Here is a 21,581-nt window from a genome sequence, read left to right on the forward strand (position 1 = left end):
GAGAGACCTGTCCAGGACCCTGTGTCCTATGGCACTCTCTCCCTCCATGGTAATTACTGGAGAAATAATAAAGTATTTGATTTTGCTGCATCCAAACAAAAAGTGAGAACTGAGTTTTTCTTCGACACCATCTATCGCCTCTCTACAGTTAGGGAAGCCCATTTGGGCAAAGCCATCCACAGTGTCATGCATGTTGCCCAGAGTCACGGTCTTTCAGAGCAAGATGTGATTAATGGCCATGCACAGTTCCATCAACGCAAGTCCAACCATAGGCGCCGACTCCATGGGTGCTCCGGGGCTGGAGCACCCATGGGGAACAATTAGCAGGTGTTCCGCATGCACCGGCAGCCAAGTTCCCCCTGCCCAAGTGCCCTGCGTCCCTGCTCCTCCCCCTCCCTCCCTGTGCTTCCTGTCCCCCCACCACCTAACAGCTGTTGGCGGTGCTTAGGATTTTCCGGGAGGGAGGGGAGGAGGCGGAGAAGAGGCGGGCAAAGGTGGGGACTTTGGGGAAGGGGTGGAATGGGGGCAGGGCGAGGGCAGTGCAGGGGCGGGAAGAGATGGGACCACGGGAGTGGCAAGCACCCACCAGGCAGAGGGGAAGTCAGCGCCTATGAGTCCAATGGTTGACTTTTCCACTCCAAACTGGTTGGCGAGCGATCAGTAGCAGTCTGGAGTAGGCAGCTTCCACAGTGCAATCGCCACACACTTCTCCAGCGACAGGGCAGCTCTCATTCTTGTGTTCTTGCACTGCAGGGCTGGGGCGAGCTCATCACACAGTCCCATGAATGTGGCTTTCCTCATTCGAAAGTTCTGCAGCCGCTGCTCGTCATCCCCGACGTGCATCACGATGTGATCCCACCACTCAGTGCTTGTTTCCCGAGCTTCTTTCCTGGAGATGTGCTGAGGCAACAATATCTACTGCTATCGATGCTTAGCTGTAGGTGTAAAGACCTTTCCTCTGACAAATTTATTTAGCAGATAATTAACTCGCTCTCACGCTCGGTCTCTTTCTCTGTCTATATGTGTAATGTTTATAAATTTTGTCAGAGGAAAGGTCTTTACACCTACAACTATTATATATAATGGTACACTAGAGATGGGGGCGGTTTTAGGCTATGGCTACACTAGAGAGCCTACAGCAGCTCAGCTGCACCGAAGCAACTGTGCCACCGTAAGCTCTTTTGTGTAGTGGTTCTAAGGAATTAATTACACCAGCTCCTGACGAGTGGCAGTAGCTATGTCCAGAGGGAGAACTTTTCCCACCAACATAGTGTTGTCCACACTGGCTCTTAAGTTGTCGTAAATTATGTCGCTCAAGGGGGGTGGCTAATTTACATCCCTGAGCAACATAATTTATGTTGACTTAAACTGTAGCGTAGCCATAGCCTCCAAAGAGAAAATTAGCATAATGGCACGCACACGCTCTTGCAATGGTTTAAAAACCCTGCTACAATAGTTACATTTAAACTTTTTCCCCCCTTATTGACGGGGCAGGCCTCTTCTGCCCTGATTCCAGCAACCAGTGGGGCTACACCGTGCAAACCCCAATCATAGACGAGGAAAGTCAGACTTTGTACCAGTGGTGCTTAGCTCAGTTTTAAGCAAATAATGGCTTTCCATGTCTGCACTATGGATTTGTACTGGGGCAGATACATTGGATAGTGATATCTGGGGAACATTCCCAATATAAACAAGGCTTAAATAACTTAGCACAAATACTGTGCGAACATTAGCTAAGGAAGAATCATATATTCTGGTGGAAATCTATCGGGGGAGGGAATGACGTACATAAAGCCAGGCCTTAATTGGTTCACAATTGCCACAGAAGCGGGACTTCTGGAATTTTGTTAAAATTGAAGAGATCTATAAAACTCTTCTTAACTGTAGTCCTTATTAGTATACGCTACTTCCGTACATTATAAAGCTGTGGGTGCGAGTGCTACTAAACATGAACAAATAGGTTTTTTTTTAAACAATCCAGTCAGTTCAAAGCAATTGTTACACAAAATATCATCTTAAATAAAAACGGTCATATTACCTCTTCTGCAATGTCACTGATTATATGCAATTAATCTCTTTAATATTCCAAAGCTAGTTTAGATAATGATGCTAAGGCTAGGGCATACTATAAAAGCTGTGGGGCGGGCGGGGGGGTGTGGAGGGGAGCAGAGTTATTGGTTGGTTTTGTTGTATTTTCTATTTTTTCCTGGCATTGGGTGGTATAAAGAAATGCAGTGAGACTTTGTGTCGGTATGATAATGCCAGAGAATGCTTTGCCTGCAGTGGAGCACTGTAAATAGCAGGTAGAACAGGGCTGGCTTTAGACTACAGACAGAATAGGCTGTAAACCAAGGCAAAAGAAAATGGAGGGTGTAGATATTCCACTTTGCTGAGAGCCTTGATTATTTTGTAACCTGAATAAAAGGACTTGGGAGCTAAAACATCCTGATTTTCTACTGCTTTTACCTGCTGTAAAAGAACAAAGAATTTTTAAGGACTTGTGCACCGCTAAAATGCTACAGCAGTACAGCTGCGCCGCTGTACCACTTCAATGTAGCCGCTACTTGTGCTGATGGGAAGGATTGTCCCATGGGTATAGGCAGTCCACCTCCCTGAAAGGCAGTAGCTGGGTGGATGGAAGAATTCTTCCATTAGCCTACTGCTGCCTATATGGGTGCTTAGGTTTGGCTTAACCATGCTACTCAGGGGTGTTAATTTTTCACACCCTTGACTGACATTGTTAACCCAACCTAATTTTCTAGTGTAGATCGCCCCTAAGTATGAGACAATGGAGAGAGAAGCTCTTTGTGGTGCTGGACTGACTCTACTGTTGCCCTATCTGGGTTGCAACAGTGGGGAAAGAGAAGCTTTTGCAGGGCAAGGAAGAATCTTCAGCTCCAGCAGCTCTTCTCAGAATCTCACTCTGGGGAAGTTCCTATGAAGTGGTACATTCTGAATGAGTGGATTTTTTTTAATTGTGCTAAATGCACCCCCTTTGTTAGTGGTTCCTTATGATAAGCTCCCCTCCCCCACACCAGGTAAATGGATTGCAGACTTTCTGCCACTGCAGCTTGGTCCCTGTGGATACCTGCCAGGAGTTATGCTGAACTTGGCCCTGTGTTTGTGATCTCTCTTTAAAGCAGCATACTGAAAAGTGCATTATAAAGAGAGAGAGCTGAATTTAATTTGGAAATTCTATAAAACGTTGCCTTTCTGGAATGAAGTATTGCTTGGCATATCAAGTTCCACTCTGAATAGAATTGTTATCATGGAATGGTATAGTGCTGTTAGCTAATTCTAGATGGGTGAAAGCTATGCTTTATAATTGAAAAACATTGTGTATTCATTCCTTCTCTCGCTCTTTTGGTTTCTGTCTAGTTGGAGGAAGTTTTAAAAGTACTAAATTTGCTGCATTGAGCAAACTGGCTTAAAAGCTAGTGATTGTGCATTTTGATAGTCCCTTAAGCTCCTTTTTTCTAGTCCTTTATTCTTTTAACTTTCTCTCCAATATTTTCAATCAGATTTGTCTTCTGACATTCTTTTGGCTCAGGTTTGTGTAGAAATGTTTCAAGAGAACACATTGAGCACGTATTGTATATTTGTCTTTATTTTTAAAGTAATACACTTAAAATTAAGTAAGCTATTTTCCTTACATTCTTTGTATGTTTTAGAGATTAATGCTATTAACTTTCCTTCACAGGACCTCTGACTAAGAATTCAGAGTTATTTCAGTCAAGAACTAACTTTTTTGCATTTTATTGCGACACCATCACAGGAGTTTCCCAGGGAGAAAAAGTCTGCCAAATGCCTTTCCCATTTAGTGAAGGCGGGAAAAATCTTATGGCCTAGTGAATATTGATGTAGGATGTGAAGGAGACTTTAAGCATGCAACTTACACTGGCAAATATGAAAATTACAACTCCACAGTCCATTCATCTAGAGATTAAGCTAGCCACTAAAATAATCTAACTACCATCCAGGAGGTTAGAGACTCTCATGATCCGGATACCCCCAAGGCGAGAACAGGGGTTGAATCCCAAAGAATAAGGAGTCAAATCAAGTGATTGTGTGACAGTTAGCAGCAACCCTCTCAGCTAGGCGGACCCAACATTTCGGTATACAATGTTTTTGGGCTGTTAAAATATGTTGAGGTTTAATGTTGCTCTAAACTTAATCATTGAGATGTATCCAGGCTATGGGTAACAATTTATATAGTTGTGTATAGTTGAGAACTGAGCTCACAAACTTCAGCGTTATCTCACAGCAGGACAGTGAGTGATCAGCCAGGCAGAGGCACTTCCCACACCCAGTGTTGACATAAAACCAGACTCGAGTTCCATTGTACAACCCACGAAAAGTTACATGATGGGACATTAGAGTTAATGGAAAGACATTAAGGGCAGGTCTACACTACGGGGCTAAATCGACTTAAGTTACGCAACTCCAGCTACGTGAATGTAACTGTAGTCAGTGTACCTTCGATTGACGTATTGTCTACACCATGCTGGGTCAATGGGAGACACTCTCTCGTTGACTTACCTTATGCTTCTCATTCCAGTGGAGTATTGGAGTCGAGAGCAAGCGGCAGTCGATTTAGCTAAATCGACCCTCAGTGGATTGATCGCTGCGTGTTGATACCCCGGTAAGTGGAGACAAGCCCTAAGACAACTGGGAATTTTTGCCACTCTGAATAACCATGAGTCACCTTGCCAGGAGAGGAGAGAGAAAGTCTTATAAAAGGAAGACTGGAAATTGAAGTTTTAATCCAGAAACTGAGGGACAGCACAGCCTCTAAGAAGGAACCTGGATTCCCCCCTACAGCTTGGGGGTACAATGGTAAACTGTTCAGTGGCAATAGGTAACTTGTATTAGAAAAGGGATTTTATCTAACATAGAAGTGTAAGCCTGAATATTCACTGTGTAACTTGTATATGTTTGCTCTCCCTCACTATTTCATCTTTGAATCTGTGGTTTTTCTATTAAATAAACCTTTGCTTTTACCCCCAAACCAGTTTCCGTTGTGTGGAGAGTGTGTGCGCCAAAGTAACCTGAGGTCTAAGGAGCTGGTTTTAGACCTTCAAGGGCGAAGAACCAGAAAGAGGGAAAAGTCAGAATGCCTGGTAATTCAGAACTCCAAAGACAGATTTGGGGACAGTCAGGACTGAAAGGGCTGTTGGTGTCACCCTGCCAGGAGTAACTAGGCTGATGAGGCCTTGTGCCTGTGGGCAGGCTACCATAAGGCGCTTGAAGGTTACAGGGCAGGCAGTGAAAGCCTCTTACTGGTCTAGGTGATCTCTTACTGGGTCTGGTTAATCCCCAAAACATCAGAGGAATTATTTTGGTTAGTTGACACTAGAGGATTGTGAGAGACTAACGAGGAGTTTAACAAATCTAGTTGACTTGGCAACACAATGCAGATGAAAGTCAATGTAGACTCATGCAAAGAAGGCACATTTGAAGGCACAGTTGGAACAGCTCAGATACCTTTGAGAAAAACATAGTTCTCACTCTCTGGTTGGGTGCAGCAAAGTCAGATACTTTATTCTCAAGCAATTGCATAGAGGGAGAGAGTGCACTAGGACATAGGGTTTCCCCCCTCCTAGGCAGGTCTCTCTCCAAGTAAACAATTACAGCAAGCATTTATACCTTTTGTTGCTTATTATTGTATGTAACAGCTGCATTATGTTTATACATAGGTCATCTTGATATATTTTTCTCACTTTAGACTCCAGTCTACATTCCATATTTATCTACACAAGGTCGCAACAACTTCTCACAGTTCTTTCCCACTCACCTCGCACAATGCTCTCTTCTACAGATCTTGCGTTATTAGAGTTACAGCTAGCCTGACTCTTGCTAACAGAGACTATCATGCATTGAAATCCCCTTCAACTCCCTGTCAGTTCTTTCTGTACTTCCACACCTTGATAAATTTTAAGTTAACTTGGAGGGGAGAGAGAACTAAGCATCACTGAGATGTTCTCATTGTTGTCCTCAATGTGAAAAAGCTATACAGATTTTTAGACTGTATTATTATGAACTGGGTGAAACCTTGTTATGAATTAACTTAAAACTGTTGTGTGAGCACACCCTTCTCTTGAAATAGTTGTTGGCCTGTGTATTGTAACACTGATACAAATATGATTTTTGTACAATATTTCCTTAATAGGTCTTAACTCTAAATTATCAGGACTGTTTCCAGTATAGGACATTTTAATCTTTATTTACAAAACTCTACCATATAGTTGGTGACTTTTTGTTTTTGTTTTTTTACTTCCTTAGTAAACAGAACTTTTGGACAGAATTTTAATGATTGGAGGTTTTGTAATGTTTTTCAATGGCTGCTTCACCATTCAAAGTAGCTTTATTATTCATAATTAATCTGTTAAAAGAAAACAGAATTTGGATGGTAGTTTTGAATAGGATTTTGGTGTTTAGGCTTTACTGATATTTACTGGTTTTGTTTCTTTTTCCTTGATGCTGGGTTGGTTTTTGCTTTCAAAACACACAGCTATCTGAAAAAGAAAACACAACGTATTGACTCCTTTTTCGAGCCCTTATAGGATTTTAATTAAATAGCATGGCTTGTTTCCTTTTTCCTGTATACATTGCATGGTGCATGGGAATGCACACTTTTGTGTGTTTTAGTTTGTTTGCTATAATATCATATAATCCATATTAATTTAATTATATAATAGCTTTTTCAGGTATTGTTTTGTTACTGAAAAAGAGATCCAGGTATTTTCCACTATCCTGGTTTTGGTCACCCTTTTACTTCCTATTTTTATTTACTAATTATGTTTAAACTTTATAAATTAAGTTAAACTTGGTAAAAGCACCGAGACATCCAAAAGGCTAACTAACAAACTTCAGACTGTATGCAGTATTGTGTAGCCATGCTGATCCCAGGATATTAGAGAGAAAAGGTGGGTGAGGTAATACCTTTTATTGGACCACTTTCTGTTGGTGAGAGAGACAAGCTTACAAAGAGCTGCTCTTCATGGCTATGTAAGTTCAAAAGCTTGTCTCTCTCTCAAACAGAAATTGGTCCAATAAAAGATATTACCTCACCCACCTTGTCTCTCTAAAGTAAATGTAAGATTGCCAGGAGATGTTGGCTGCTGCCCAGGGTGGGTGGGGGTGTGTGTGTGTGAGAGAGAGAGCTTTGCAACACTGATTGAAAGATTTGGGTGGACTTTTAGTGGGATCTTTTAAAACCCAGTTCATTTTACTCATACACTTCTTTGTAAATAGGTGTTTTCTTAAATTCTGTGGTTCTTTGCTATGTTGTGAACAGTTCATTATGAGGGACCAAATAAACATTTTAAATTTGCTCAGCTTAGCCTTGCTAGCGAAGCCCGTGAACCACCTTGTTTCCTAAAATGGTTTTGCCTCCTGAAGTTTTCCATTTGTAAATTGTAAGTTATGAACAAGTGACACATTCAAGTTGCCTACTGCAAACTCTTTTTATATTTAAGCCTTTGAGTAAGTTCTTCATAAGCAAGAACATATTTGGCCTGGGCTCTGATAATTGCTGTATTCTAGCAACGTATTACACTACCTTTTTCACTCCCTTATGTGTCTTCTGTATCTCTGCTATCTGAGACTTTAGTAAGCTCACTGTTATACTTAATGTTTTCTGACAGGCAGTTTCAGCTGCTGTTTCATTTATTTTTTGCTTTAACTTAACACTACAATTTATTACTTTCCTTTTCTGTGCCCAGGTTACGTCCCTGCTTGTACATTTGGAAGCAGTTAAGCCATATAGGGATTTCTATTTCCTTTAGTTGTTTTAACTAAATTGTCCATAGTTAAACAATTTCAATCAGATTGTCTCTGTGGCTGCAGCAGCCAGCACAATTGCTTTAGACACATTCATCGGTAAGGCCCCAGTTTCCTTTCAGAATGGCTGTAAAGACTTCTTGGGGCGCAGGGAAAAGCATGATGCCTGACCTTCCATTTGCATAATTTGTTCGATTACTCAGGATTTCACCAGGCATGACTGCACCAAGTTACACTTCAATAACTGGGTTTCATTATCAAACCAAGCATTTGCTTCTTTAACACTTTCACTGTTTAACATTTCCACAACCCCCAACTGCTTAATTCCCTCTGAACTCTGAAGTGTTCCTTTGTGCAAAATCTCCTTTTAACTTCTCAGTCTCTTTCCTTAAATCACTTATCTCCCAAAATAACACATTTTCTCCACCAAATATTTTTGTCAGCTCTTAGTTTGATATAGTTTGCACTTATTGCTTCACTTAGTACACTGTGCCAGCAAAGTTGTACTCACTAAATACAGTCCTGGAAGGATGGCCACTTTTTCCTTTAGATTTACTCAAATGGGTAACAGACACTGTTTTGGTTTTTTTTCCCCTGACATTTCAGGATTCTTTTCCATTAGGTTGTTTCATATTCTACAACTTTGATTTATGCTTTTTGCATTCATCCCTTAAAGTGGCACATTTCATTTGCAAAGTTTTAGTCATCAGAAATAATCCTCATGAAACTGATGCCTTGATTTGGGCTCTCTTTGCCAGTGGATTAATAATAATTAATAAAAAACTAGATACTACATTTTCCATGGCTGTAAGTGGGTCTCCTCTATAAAAAATGTCCATGGCATTTAACAGACCTCTACTGTACTCTGCCGAGCATTCTTTTACACAGGTATTTAAACTACCTCTCTAATTTTGTAACAACTTTTATTGTTTCAAAAATGCCCGAGACTGCACCTTATCTCTTTGCTCTTCCATCCCATTCTTTTCTTTTTCAATATTTCCCACATAACTGGCTAACTCTCTTACTTCTCTATACAGAGCTCGTATTCCCAGGATTAGTCCTGCAATCACAAGTTGTTCCAGCTCTTCTATAGTGGGGGTGCTGAGAGCCATTGAACCAAACTGTAAACCCTGTATATGATGGAAACTACTTCAAGCCAGGGGGTGTGGCAACACCCCCAGTACCCCTAGTTCCAGCCCCTATGCCTGCAATAACTGGATTTTGGTTTGGTTTGGTGTTCTTTTTTGCCTTTTTTTCCATCTTCTATCCACCCCTTTTCTTTTCTTTTTTTTCCCCCACCAGTAATACCTCCTCCTCTTCTCTCTCTCTCCAGCTCCTCCTTTTCTCTCCCTCTAAAAGCTCTGCTAATGCCAACCCTCTTTTAATACTGACAGTCTAGTTACAAAAATTACACATATAACAAAGTGTATGTTACCTACTCCGGTGACATAACATATGATAGTATTACCTACCCGATGTTGGGGAAGTCTCCAAGACCTCTTCCATTCAATTCTCCATGAATCTCATTTTCCTCTTCATTCATTTCATTTCCACTTATTCCATATTGACTCTACCTATTTCATGGACACCAGTTATAGAGTATAAACCACACCTGAAGCCTGAGCCCTACTAACTACTAGACTAAACTGTTGCTGTCTATTACTAATGCCTAAGCTCTCCACTAAATAAACTCCACCTAACTCACAGCCTCCAAGGCAGCATGTTACTAACAGCATTGTAGAGAGGCTGCACATAGCACTTGTGTTGATGTGCTGAGTTGCTGTACCTTCTCCTCACTGTCCCTGACCATCCCTCCAGTCCTCTGACAGGGGAAGGACAGGAGAGTGAAGGAGGGAGAGGGAGGGGGGAAAGGAAGGAGGGGAAAGGAAGGAAGGAATTGCAGCAGTGCAGGAGAGCAAGTTGCAGAAGCAAAGCAGCATCAGTCATCAGCAAGGTGAAGTGACGCAACACAGTGCAGTACCCAAGCACAGACACAAGCACCAAATGAAATGAATAAAATGAGAATGACTTTTTTAATTAGTGTAGACTTTAACTTTTAGACTTAGTTTTGTAGTGTAGACATGCCCTGAGTTGATGAGAATCAATATATATGCATGGATAGTAGATACTAACACACTAATAGTTACCATTACACAGCTTTCTTCTTTATTTATACACTTTACTACATGCACATCTACTTTTGCATACTTCTCTTTTTTTGTTTCACTTGTCACTTTGTAAGCATTGCCCTACAGCATGCTTTACTCTTCTTTTTACTTCTACTTTTTCCATTTACATTACTTTTTGTTTGTTCTTTGTGTTCTTTTTGTATTCCATTTTTTTCTTTTTTTTTTTTTATTTACATTTTTTTTACTACTACAATTTACTCCCTCACTCTTGTCCAAGTCTCATGTCAAAAGCTTGTTACACATGTAAGAAAAAAGCCCTATAAACACATAAAAAATAAGGCATACAATGAATACAGAAAGTAGCTCAATGGGGTGTGTGTGTGTGTGTGTGTGTGTGTGTGTGTGTGTGTGTGTGTGTGTGTGTGTGTGAGAGAGAGAGAGAGAGAGAGAGAGAGAGAGAGAGAAGACAGACAGGAGAGAAAGAGAGAGAGAAAAAGAATGATGTCCAACCCTGAAACCTGAGGAGGCTGGAAGAGAGAGGGTTGACTGGGTTTTGGGTCAAGAAAAAACTTTGATTAGCTGCTCAGCTTAAAAAGGGGAGCAGTATTAGAAAGAGAATATTATTATATTTTCTTATTGGATTTTTAATAATATGATATTCTATTTTCTTCACAATATAATATACTAGATGCCATCCAACATTTTAGGAAGTATTGCAAAAGGGCAACAGAAATGATGAGGACTAGAAAGAAGAAAGAGAAAAAAAGAAAAGACTTTATACAAATAGATATAGATGATATGTAAGAGTATGAGGTAGTTAAACTCTCTAAGATAATTTAGACTTAGGAGAAGAGATATAGATAATGACACATAATATGAATATATAAATATAATAAAATCAGGACGACACTACTTTATGTCCAAAAAAAAAAAAATCTAAATAAAATCCACATGCTGACTCTTACTGTCTTGAAATTTGCTGTTCCACACAGGAACACACAGGAATATGGGCTATATAGTATAGAAATTTATTTTTGTTTTTGCAAAGGGATATGCTGCCCCAGCCCCTATCCCTAAATCATGTATTTGTCTTGCTGTTCTTCTGTTCCTCTGAGTAAGACTATATGCTAAGATATCCTCCCTCCTGCTTTAACCTTTTTTTTTTTTTTTTTACTTCTGCTAGGGGACCACTGGCCCCACCTTTGGGCCCTAATATTATTATTATTCGGGATACAGTTAGTGACGCCAAATCAGCACAAGCTTAACTGACCCACTGGAGGTGAAATGTGCAAGTGCAGCAAGATGAGGGCTCCAGTGCTAGCTAGATGCTTTACAGACAATCTGTTATCACAGTGGCTCAAGATGACATGCTGTGGTCCCTGAACCTGAGCTGCACCTATGCACTGGGAGTTGGAGCCCTAACCATGGCAATTTTTCAGAGAATGTCTGTTCTGTATGCTCCTGCATGCTGTAGGGGCTCCTTCGGAAAGCTTTGCCCTCTGCTCTAAGAGCAATATTCTAAAATTCATGTACCAACTTTGATTTTTCTTTAGGAATATTGACAGAGAAAATAGCATCAATTAAATAGAAGGAAGATGAAAGGCTTTAGTATTCAGGTAAGATAATACAAGCATGACTCATACTCTTCACCCTTTCCCTGAACAAGGGGATGGAGTGTGACCAAAGGAAAATAAGGTCACGAGCCATTTGGTCAAAGGGTTCCTGATACATAGTGTTACAGGGCTTATTCCTTCACCCTCTCGCTTCCCTGGTCCTTCTCACATGAAGAGAGAGCAACAATACCCGAAGTCCGAAGGTGCAAGCAATTCAATGTTTATTGGGGTGAACTTCCAGCAAGCATGATTCCAGTTTCCTTCCTTAGTGTCCCCCTTCCCAGCTCTGACACCACAGAGCCTTGCCTGTGTCCCTGTTCCTGTTCCCATCCCCTCTTTAGCAAAACATGATCCCAATTCCCCCACCCCCGTCCCTGTTCCCATTCCCCCCACTTACTTCCTGATTGACTGCAGACTATATAGTAAAACTTGAGTTCTGCTTAGCTATACCGTAACCAATCATTTTACTGAAATTTAACTAACCAATCCTAACATGTATTGTAACATGGTTATTTAACCAATTATATCCCACCACCTTAATTGGTTTACATCCAACAAAATTAATTATACAGCAGACAGAAACAATCACAGAACCAGACAGAGATGATACAGACAAACAATAGGGAAGTGGAGACTACAGTGATAGAACAATACAGAAATGAGGATTTCACATCCCAGCTATTGATAAGTGAGTTCTTGCCAGACAGGATGCTATTAAACTAAGTTTCCTTTTACATCTTCTAGGCTCTTCCCTTTCTCTGGAGGTGATAGGAATACAATCCTGTCCTGATATTCCTAACAGCCCAATAGCACCTTATTTCAATGTGACTAGTTTGGAATGTGAGGATGTGACCATACACTTCCCAGTTTATGGCTGGCCTCTGCTGCTTAGCTGAAGGCCTTAGCCTAAGAACCAGGCCTCAGACTCTCACAGTAAGAGAAGGCCCTTACACCGGCAGACAGTGATTTTGATTCTCTCTTTTATACCTCTATAACTAGCTAAGTGATAAGAATACACCTAAATTCTTAAAGTATAGGCCTTTGCAGACAGGCCTGAATATCTATATCCTAACACATAGCCCCCAACATAAATTGCTGATAACATTTTCAGATTCTTATTCACTACCTCTTCACCAAAAAATTATATGCGTGGGGATTTCATAGCAATGAGGGGATATATTTGGTGGTGGGAAGCAGTGTGAGGATTGGAAGGCTGTTGATAGAGGAAGCAATGAATGGAGTGTGGGGATTGGAAGGCCGTAGAACCCCAACACTATCTATAAACTTTTTATTTAAAATGAATTTAGTAATTTTGTATTAATTTACCATGGGTTCAGCTCTTGTTACTACTATTTCAAACTCCACAGAAGGAAAATTACCTCTGGTGCTTTTCTCAAATGTGGAGACTCTAGGAACACACAAAGTCCAAAGATAATGAGCACAGACAATTCATAGTCATTCATTACTGACCATTCTCAGTGGCTATTACCAGCCTTACGGGGGTGATGTACCTTAATTTTGTATTTCCTGGTTTTCAGAGGCTTGAGCACAGCTGAACTCATTGCTCTAGAAAGCACAGTGAACCACTGGGAAACCTTAACTTTGTGTTAAGTTTGGGGCAGTTAAGAATTGATCTATGGAACTTACTGCCACAAGATATTGAGACAAAGACCTTACTTAGCTAATAATTTCTTAAATCCAGCTGTTTATGGGTAGAATTCAGTCCTGTGGAGTGGCAAAACATACGTCTTATTTACCACTTGAATCCTCAAAAATAATGCTAACTCCTGGGCAATACTGAATTTCACTCTTCTATGAATAACAATAACTGCAGTTGCACTAGCTAGTATAAAAACTTAATAAAAGATATTTGTCCTAATGATTCAGGCTATATACCAATCACTAACTGCCTGGGACTAGGAAGAGAGGCCCAGATCCACAAAAGCTATTTAGGCTCCTAGCATTGATTTCAATGGACATTAGGAGAGTAAAAACCTGTATGGACCTGAGCCAAACTTCCTAGTCCCCATCTCCCTCCTCCCTAGCATTTTGTGGCACATTTTTCCACTTCAGGATTCTGCTCTTTCCCCTGGTCCTGGACCTGTCACAGACTAGATACATTACTGGTGTGTGCCAGCCTAGCCAGTTATACAGCCAATAGCAGGTTGGGGTGTTTTTTAATTCTGGAATAAATTCCTGAACCAGGATCTACTTTAAATAAAACAAACACTGTTTAGAGACAGACACGCTAATCAGAGAGTGATCTGTTCCTCTTCTAGTATGAATAGACTGTAGACCTCTTGTTAGTGAAAATGAGTGAATAGACCCCATAGAGAATAGTATATTTACCTCCCCTCTCACTTCAAAAATTTGATTAATAAAAGGTTGTTTTTTGTGGTATTAAACAGTCTTGTTTTCAAATTACCTTTGGAATCAAAACCTAGACAAATTTTTCAAGAGTTTCAGGGGGAATCTATTTCCTAGAGTTTTTGAAAGTGAGGGCAGAACTGAATTTAGTTTCTCCACTAGATGTTCCCAAACTCTCCTGATCCCTGGACCAATGTGTACTAAATTGACCCATGAAAAATCCTTAGGAATAGCCATTTTTAAAAGGTAAGATATATTTGCAGTTTCCCTTTTACATTTTTAGTCACCAGCTTTATATAAAAGGAAATTTTAATTCTTAAATCTTAGCATTGTTTTGGGAGGTATTTTTAATGCAAAAGATGGAGCTGATGACTTATGGTCTATAAATCCAGACTGAAGCACAAAAAACTCCCTATAAGCACAGTTTTGACCCCTACTGGTCTTGACTCAGTCTCTCATGCTTCTGGGTTAAATGAAATGAGCTGCAGTGAAGATTGTGTCTTTCTCAGGAGACTTTAAACAACAAATTCTTGTTTTGCTTTCTGTAGACAGAAAAGATCCAATGACCGCTATCAAAAAGTTAGGGATATGTCCTGGTTCCCTTTGCCAAGCTCCTCCTGTCGTCTTCCCCAAAAATTCTACCACAGAGGATTACAACCATCTGACTGACATAGTAATGACTGTGTTTTAGCTCGGCTTTTTTTTAAGCTTTTTTCTGTTTGTGAATTGTCCAAAACAGACTTCGATTGTTATGAATTTTAAAAATTACTCAGATTTTGGGAACATATTTTAATCCCATTAATTGTTCATGCAGTATTCATTTTGGCCCTACCTTCAGGTATTTAGTTATTTGTTCAAGATAGAGGATTATTGCTCAGGTCACATGGTATAATCTTTGGTCCTGATTGGATAACTGAAACGTTTATAAATAGTCAGAGGGAAATTGGAGACTTCAAGATGTCTACAAGCACTTTGGTGGAAAGCTTAACTTGAATGCATTTGTGAAACGTTTTTGTTTTCCTCAAAGATTCCTGTGAACAAAAGCAAATCACTCATAAATGTGATTATCAGGGCCATAAATACCATCGCAGAAGACTGCAGTTATTACTTGAACAAATATTTAAATGTTTTTGTAGATTTTTGCCACAATCTATTATTTCATTAACTCTCTAACCCTCTACATTAAGTATTATGTGTTTAAAGAATCTGTTTTATAAATGCCTGGGTTTGTTTTCATTTTAAAATGAAAAAATGTGTAATAGTCAAAAACACTTTACTAAGTACTGTGTAAATGTCTTGCCAAATTATATGAATGCATATTGAGTAATATCTTTTTTCAGTATGGCAGAGGTCTGCGGACCACCATTCAGGTCGTCCGCAGATAGTTCCCTCTAAGGTGTGCACCTGGGTGGCCACACATGGGAGAATGAAGGGCCACCCACTTAATTAGTGGAGCCGGGCAGGCATGGCTCCACTAATTAGGTGCCTGAACCCTGGAGAAGACACACATGTAAAGTGAGGTGGTGGCCTTGGAGAGTAGGTGGGAGAGGACAGTGAGGTGAGAAGAGGAGGTGGGGGGGGGGAATTCGGGACACGCAGGGCTCTGGCGGCCAGAGAAAGAGGCGACTTTCCTCAGCTCCAGGGCTGCGGCTGCTGGAGAGAGACAACTCTCCTTCCCAGCCTTAGCTCTGTGACTGCTGTGGCGGGGGGGAGAGAGGGCACATCCATCACATTAGAAAGGCAAGACTACTGATATTAAAATATGAGTTGTGCGCTTTTATTTGTAGAACAAAAAAAAGTTAATTATTAAAACAAAATTTATCTAGCGCTTTTATCCAAAGTGCTTTACAATAGTTAGCTGACGGTACAAAAAACATTTGGAAAGATCATCAAGTGGTCCACCAAGACTCTCGGCAATTTTCAAGTGGTCCACGAAAAAAAAGTTTGAGAACCACTGCAGTATGGGATATATGTAAATACGGTAGTTATCATGTGTAAAGAATGTGAGGCTTCTTTAAAACATTGCATATCAGCAGAATCAACTAGTACTGAAGTAACTAAATGGTATGAGTGAAAACAGTTGCCAAAATAGTGTTCTTAACAATGGTCTCTATAAATATAGCCTGTTATCATGAAGTCTAGTTCTATGACACATGTGATTACCAAGCCTTGTGTAAATTTAAAATATAATCCTCTTTTGTACAGTAACATGTGGATTCTTTATAAGAGCTTAGAGAGTAATTAGCTGAGGATTTTGGATTTATTGACTGCTTACAATTAGAGCAGGGGGAGGGAAAGACGGACAATTTTCTGCCCCATACTTGAGATCTAGTTTTCTCCAGCACATAGTAGCTCTAGGTGTAATTCCATCAGGTACTGATACTCAAATTGACTCTGTCAGTGATTCCTCTAATTCATCCTCTGCTTTTTAAGTATTAGTCCTATTAGGGCTGTTGATTCTACTTACTATTAAGTTAGTGTCTAATGATGTGTCCACTGAGAATATGCCCTGTGTTTGTGTATGGTGGGTGAGACAGAGGGGGAAGGGGGTTGATGGTCTGTGAAGACATGGTAGATAATCTGTGATTTTTACTATCTCAGTCTCACTTCTTATGGAGACCTTACTACTGCAGTTAAAACCTCCTCCCATTTTGCATTGTTATCACCTCTAATTCCCTGCTGATTAGTAGTGATGAATTCACTGAGTGAGCATTAACATGTACTACTGTATTAGCTCTTACTGTTTGTAAGATTTCCATATGCTTACCTGTTTAACTGGCAGCAATAAGATTCTGCATCACCCTACTGGCCTCTTAATACAATGTGATTCCTTTTTTAAAAATTAATTACGAGTGTTTGAAATGCCCTGTACCTACACAATTCTCAGTGGGATCAGTCATCTCTTTTAAAGGCTATACATTACTTTGTTCTGCTTAAAGATTAATGCTATTTTATGTGCTATATCCACTGCACACAGCATCTGTGTAAGTTCTTGGGTGATAATTATTTCACTCAGAAATAGCCTTCAGTAGCAGACAGATTTTTGTGGGGAGGGTCTCCCTGGAGGTGCACTACAAAGTGTAGGATGAGATGGAGTTCCAAGGCAGCTGATATCTGTGCAGTTTACAATGATCCTGATTCCCACTCTGCTGAAAAGATAAAACTTGCTGGCAACGTTAGAAGCTTGGGCTCTTTCCCTTTGCCCTTTTATCTGTTGCAACCTATTCCTGTCTGAAGTGCAGCAAGAAAAGAGCCTTTTTCTTGTTGAAAGGAATGGGGTTGGGGATGGCCTTTTGGTGGAAATGAGGTTAATGTTTGAAATCTCCCGTCAGGTTTTTTTCTTTCTTTGAATTGTAGCAGGGTAAGAAGAGAAAAATCATATGAGGCAAAGTCAACACGGTATTTGAAAAAATAGAAGCAAAGAGTATGGGATTTTCATTGTCCTATCCCACAGCCTGCCATTTTGGATCAGTGGGTTCAGAACATTAGACTGAATGGAAGTCAGGGAAGAGAGAGCAGGAACAGAATGTTTTGAGGAGGAGATTGGGGTCAAGTAAAGAAAGTGATCTCAGGAAAAATGGAGAGATTTTGGTGGAAAAGTGTGGATTTAGGTAACCTAGGGAGGTTTATGAGGAAACACTTTGGCAGCTAGGGTGAATATTTTGGTGGTGTTAATTACATTGAGTGTTAGTCAATATTAGAATGTGTTGCTAATATGTGGTGATGTACTAACACCAAGATTCCATCCTTCCATCCAATCCATGAAAACAAGACCAGCTGGAGTCCCATAGAAGCCAATGGGGCTGTAAACAGGTACAGGGGTCACTTACATGGATCAGATTGCAGGCAGTGACGAGCTGCCAAAATCTTAACAACCGGTTCCCTATAAAAAGTTCTGATTTAAGGTGGGGGAGGGGCCAGGGGCCCCTGCAGGGCCTGGGGCAAATTGCCCCACTTCCCCCCCCCCCCGGCAACCCTAGAGCTTGCAGCCCCCTTCCCCCTTACCTTGCCGGCAGCTCAAAGCAGCAGGACGACTCAGGAGCTCAGCTGAGCTGCCCAGCTGCTGGCCATGCTGTGGCTCTTCGGGGTGGGGGAAGCGGGGGTGGGCCCGGGGGAGACATCCTCGCGGGGCCAGGGGCCTATGCAGGGCCCGGGCCAATTGCCCCACTTGCCCCCTCCCCTCTCCTCTGGCCAGCCCTGGAGCTTGCAGCAGGACACCCCCCCCCACCGCCCAACCTTGCTGGGCCTCTCAAAAAGTGGCAGCAGGACGACTCCAGAGCTCAGCTGAGCTGCCGAGCTGGTGCCGGCGGCTGGCCACGCTGCAGCTGGGGGGGGAAGCAGGGGAGGGGCTGGGGGAGCCTCAGCCTCCCCAGCTGGGAATCCTGGGAGCAACAGGATGGTCCGGCCCGCAGACCGGAGTTCTTTGCCCATTCCCTGGCCCTTTAACAACCGGTTCTCCACGGAGGTCTAATTTTAGCAACCAGTTCTTGGGAACCTGTGGGAACCGGCTCCAGCTCACCACTGATTGCAGGGGATCTAATGGAGAAGATACTGAGCTGATAGGTGACTTGGCAGCAGCGGCTCCAGGCCCCAGCACGCCAAGCACGTGCTTCGGGCGGCATGCCGCAGGGGGCGCTCTGCTGGTCGCCGGGAGGGCGGCAGGCAGGCAGCCTTCAGCAGCATGCCTGCGGAGGGTCCGCTGTCCCGTGGCTTCGGTGTTCCTCCCGCAGGCGTGCCTGCGGAGGGTCCGCTGGTCCCGTGGCTCCGGTGAACCAGCGGACCCTCCGCAGGCACGCCTGCGGGAGGAACACCGGAGCCGCGGGACCAGCGACCAGCAGAGCGCCCCCCGCAGCATGCTGCCATGCTTGGGGCGGCGAAATGTCTAGAGCCGCCCCTGTGACTTGGATAGATGAAGTATATCTGTTGCTGTTGAGCAGGAACAGCAAAACATCTAGCAGTACATTGCTACTCTTTCTAGCTGACAGTATGCAGCAAGTATGACAAGGTTTGCATAGTATGACAAAATGAAGGAAGCTTGTTAGTATCTAAGACTGTCTTTGTTTGCTCTTTTTAAATTGGATGGGGTCATCTCTGATTCTCAAACCACCAATTTATCTAGCACCGAGATTTCTTGGCATGCTTTTTCAGTCACTCAATTGAAACACAGGCCAGCTTTTGGTGGAGTAAGGAAGATACTGTCATAAAACAGCTGTAGAGACCCAGAGGTCAGCAAGAAGTAGGCTCAGGCAGGAAGTTTCTCTATTGAAGGCTTTTTGAATAAAAGGACAAATTCAGGCAATGGTGCACAATCAAATGTATCACACATCCTTTTATGGTAGATCTTACAAAAAAAAAAAAACCAACACAAGAAATAGTTATGCTAAAAGTTTGGGGTTTGTTTTCATTTGAAATGTTCAAAATAAGACTCACTATTTAGTTTTGGGCGGAAATGTGGGAGGTTTATCTTTTTAATGTTAGTTTATCACATTGTTGAAATTATCATTTACATTTTATTTACCAAAACCTGGTTTTGGTTTAAAAAAAAAATAATTTTGGTAAAAATTGAAGGAAGGTTTTTAAAAAGCATAACTCATTTTTTGCAAAAAAATGAAAAAATGTAGACAAATCTTCAGTTTTTAAAAGGCCTTCTCCCCCCCCCCCCCCACACACACACAATTGGTTAATTTTTTCAACTTGTTCAAATAAAGTGGAGTGGCTCTAATCTAGAGCCAGAAGTCTTAGTCCCAGTTTACTTCTCAGTATCCTTCACTTAAGGCCCTGGTCCTGCAAAGACTTAAATTTTGTGTAATTTTCTCTGTGTGACCAATCCTATTGACTCCAGCTCATATATAAATGTGTACATATGCTTAAATCAGTTTGGTGCCAATTTCAATCTTGCTCTATATCAGACTCCAACATTCCTCCAGAGTATTAAAAGAGAACTGAAGTGATTTTCATTACTTTACTATACCCAAATCCTGCGAACACTACTGAACTTATTTAACTTCACTCAAATGAGTACTAATCTCATTAAGACAATTACACTATTTATGTGAGTAAAGTTAAGCATGTGTTGAAGTGTTCACAGGATTGGGGCCTCAGCGAGTTACAGACTCTTTCACTTCGCATGGAGATATATCAAAGAAACGGCAAACTGCTATCTAAAATATCTCAAGATGTTTCAGATATTAATTGCTATGAATTAGGCAGCTGTGGATTCCCTGGGGGCTGTCATTTTCATGATTATTTCAAGAGAAATCACAGCCCGATTACTCTTATCAAGATAAAAAGATCAAAGATGCTGGGAATAGCAGGAGATTCCATAGCTCTTTCTATATTAGAAATGCAAGTATCATAATGCATTCTCTCTCTCGCGCACACACACACACACACACACTTGTCTGAAAGAACTGTTCAAGTCTCTTATTATTCCTGTGACTACAGCACAAGGTCTCAAAATACAGTAAAGGTGGGATTTGAATGGTGCATAGGTCTTTGACTGGTCTCCTGCGAGTGTGAATTGTCCCCTGTGTCTCTAGCTGCAGCTCCTCATGTTCATATGCTTATGCTGACAATATGGTTGACTCCTGCTTGATATGCAAGGGATTGTAAAACAATAGTTATTAATGAATTAGGATCAGCAAACACTTATATGCATGAGTAATTTTGAAAAGGACTACTCCTATGCATAAATTTACTCACATGCATAAGTATGTGGTAACTGTGGCATGTAACCTATCACTTAAATCAGCCTCTGCTAGATGACTGGAGGATAGCTACTGTAACACCAATTTTTTTTAAAAGGCTCCAGAAGCAATCCTGGCAATTACAGGCCAGTAGGCCTAACTTCAATACCAAGCAATTTGGACGAAACTTTCATAAAGAATAGATTTATCAGACATAGATGAGCACGATATGTTGGTGAAGGCCCCACAGCTTTTGTAAAGGGAAATCATGCCTCACGAGTCTATTAGATTTCTACGAGGGGGTCAACAAACATGTGTACAAGGGTGATACAGTTGATACAGTGTACTTGAACTTTCAGAAAGCCCTTGATAAGGTTCCATACCAAAGAGTCTTAAGCAAAGTAAGCAGTCAAGGTGTAAGAGGGATGGTCCCTTATTTGGATAGTAATAGGTTAAAAGATAAGAAACAAAGGATAGGATTAAATGGTCAGTTTTTACAGTGGATAGAGATAAATAGCCGAGTCCCTCCAAGGATCTGCACTAGGACCAGTGCTGTTCAACATCTTCAGAAGTGATGTGGAAAAGGGAATACACAGTGAAGTGGCAGAGTTTGCAGCTGATACAAAATTGTTCAACATAGTTAAGTCCAAAGCTGAATGCAAAGAGTTACAAAGGGATCTCACAAAACTAGGTGCCAGGGCAACAAAATGGCAGATGAAATTCAATATTGGTAAGTACAATGGAAACACTGGAAAATATAATCCCAGCTATCCATAAAAATGATTGGATTTAAATTAGCTGTTTTCAGTCAGGAAGGAGGATCTCTGAGTTATTATGGATAGTTCCCTTAAAACATCTGCTCAATGTGCATCAGCTGTCAAAAAAAGCTAACAATATTAGGCACCATTAAGAAAAGTATAGATAAGACAGAAAATATCAATGTCACTATATAAATCCATGCTACCTCCACACCTTGAATACTGCATGCAGTTCTAGTCACCCCA

The 21,581-nt window shown here is 41.2% G+C and overlaps 1 long non-coding RNA gene across 2 annotated transcripts in view; it reads left to right on the forward strand.

The window, feature by feature from the left end:
• Positions 1-15,109, forward strand: part of LOC120396639 — a 70,477-nt gene extending 55,368 nt beyond the window's left edge. For both annotated transcript variants that reach the window (XR_005593264.1, XR_005593265.1), the window contains exons 2-5: positions 4,559-4,642; positions 11,465-11,527; positions 14,054-14,137; positions 14,440-15,109. This is a non-coding gene — a long non-coding RNA (uncharacterized LOC120396639). The remainder of the gene's footprint in view (positions 1-4,558; positions 4,643-11,464; positions 11,528-14,053; positions 14,138-14,439) is intronic.
• The last annotated feature ends 6,472 nt before the right edge of the window (positions 15,110-21,581 follow it).

This window comes from Mauremys reevesii, linkage group 2 (assembly GCF_016161935.1).
Source record: "Mauremys reevesii isolate NIE-2019 linkage group 2, ASM1616193v1, whole genome shotgun sequence".
NCBI classification, from domain to species: Eukaryota; Metazoa; Chordata; order Testudines; family Geoemydidae; genus Mauremys; species Mauremys reevesii.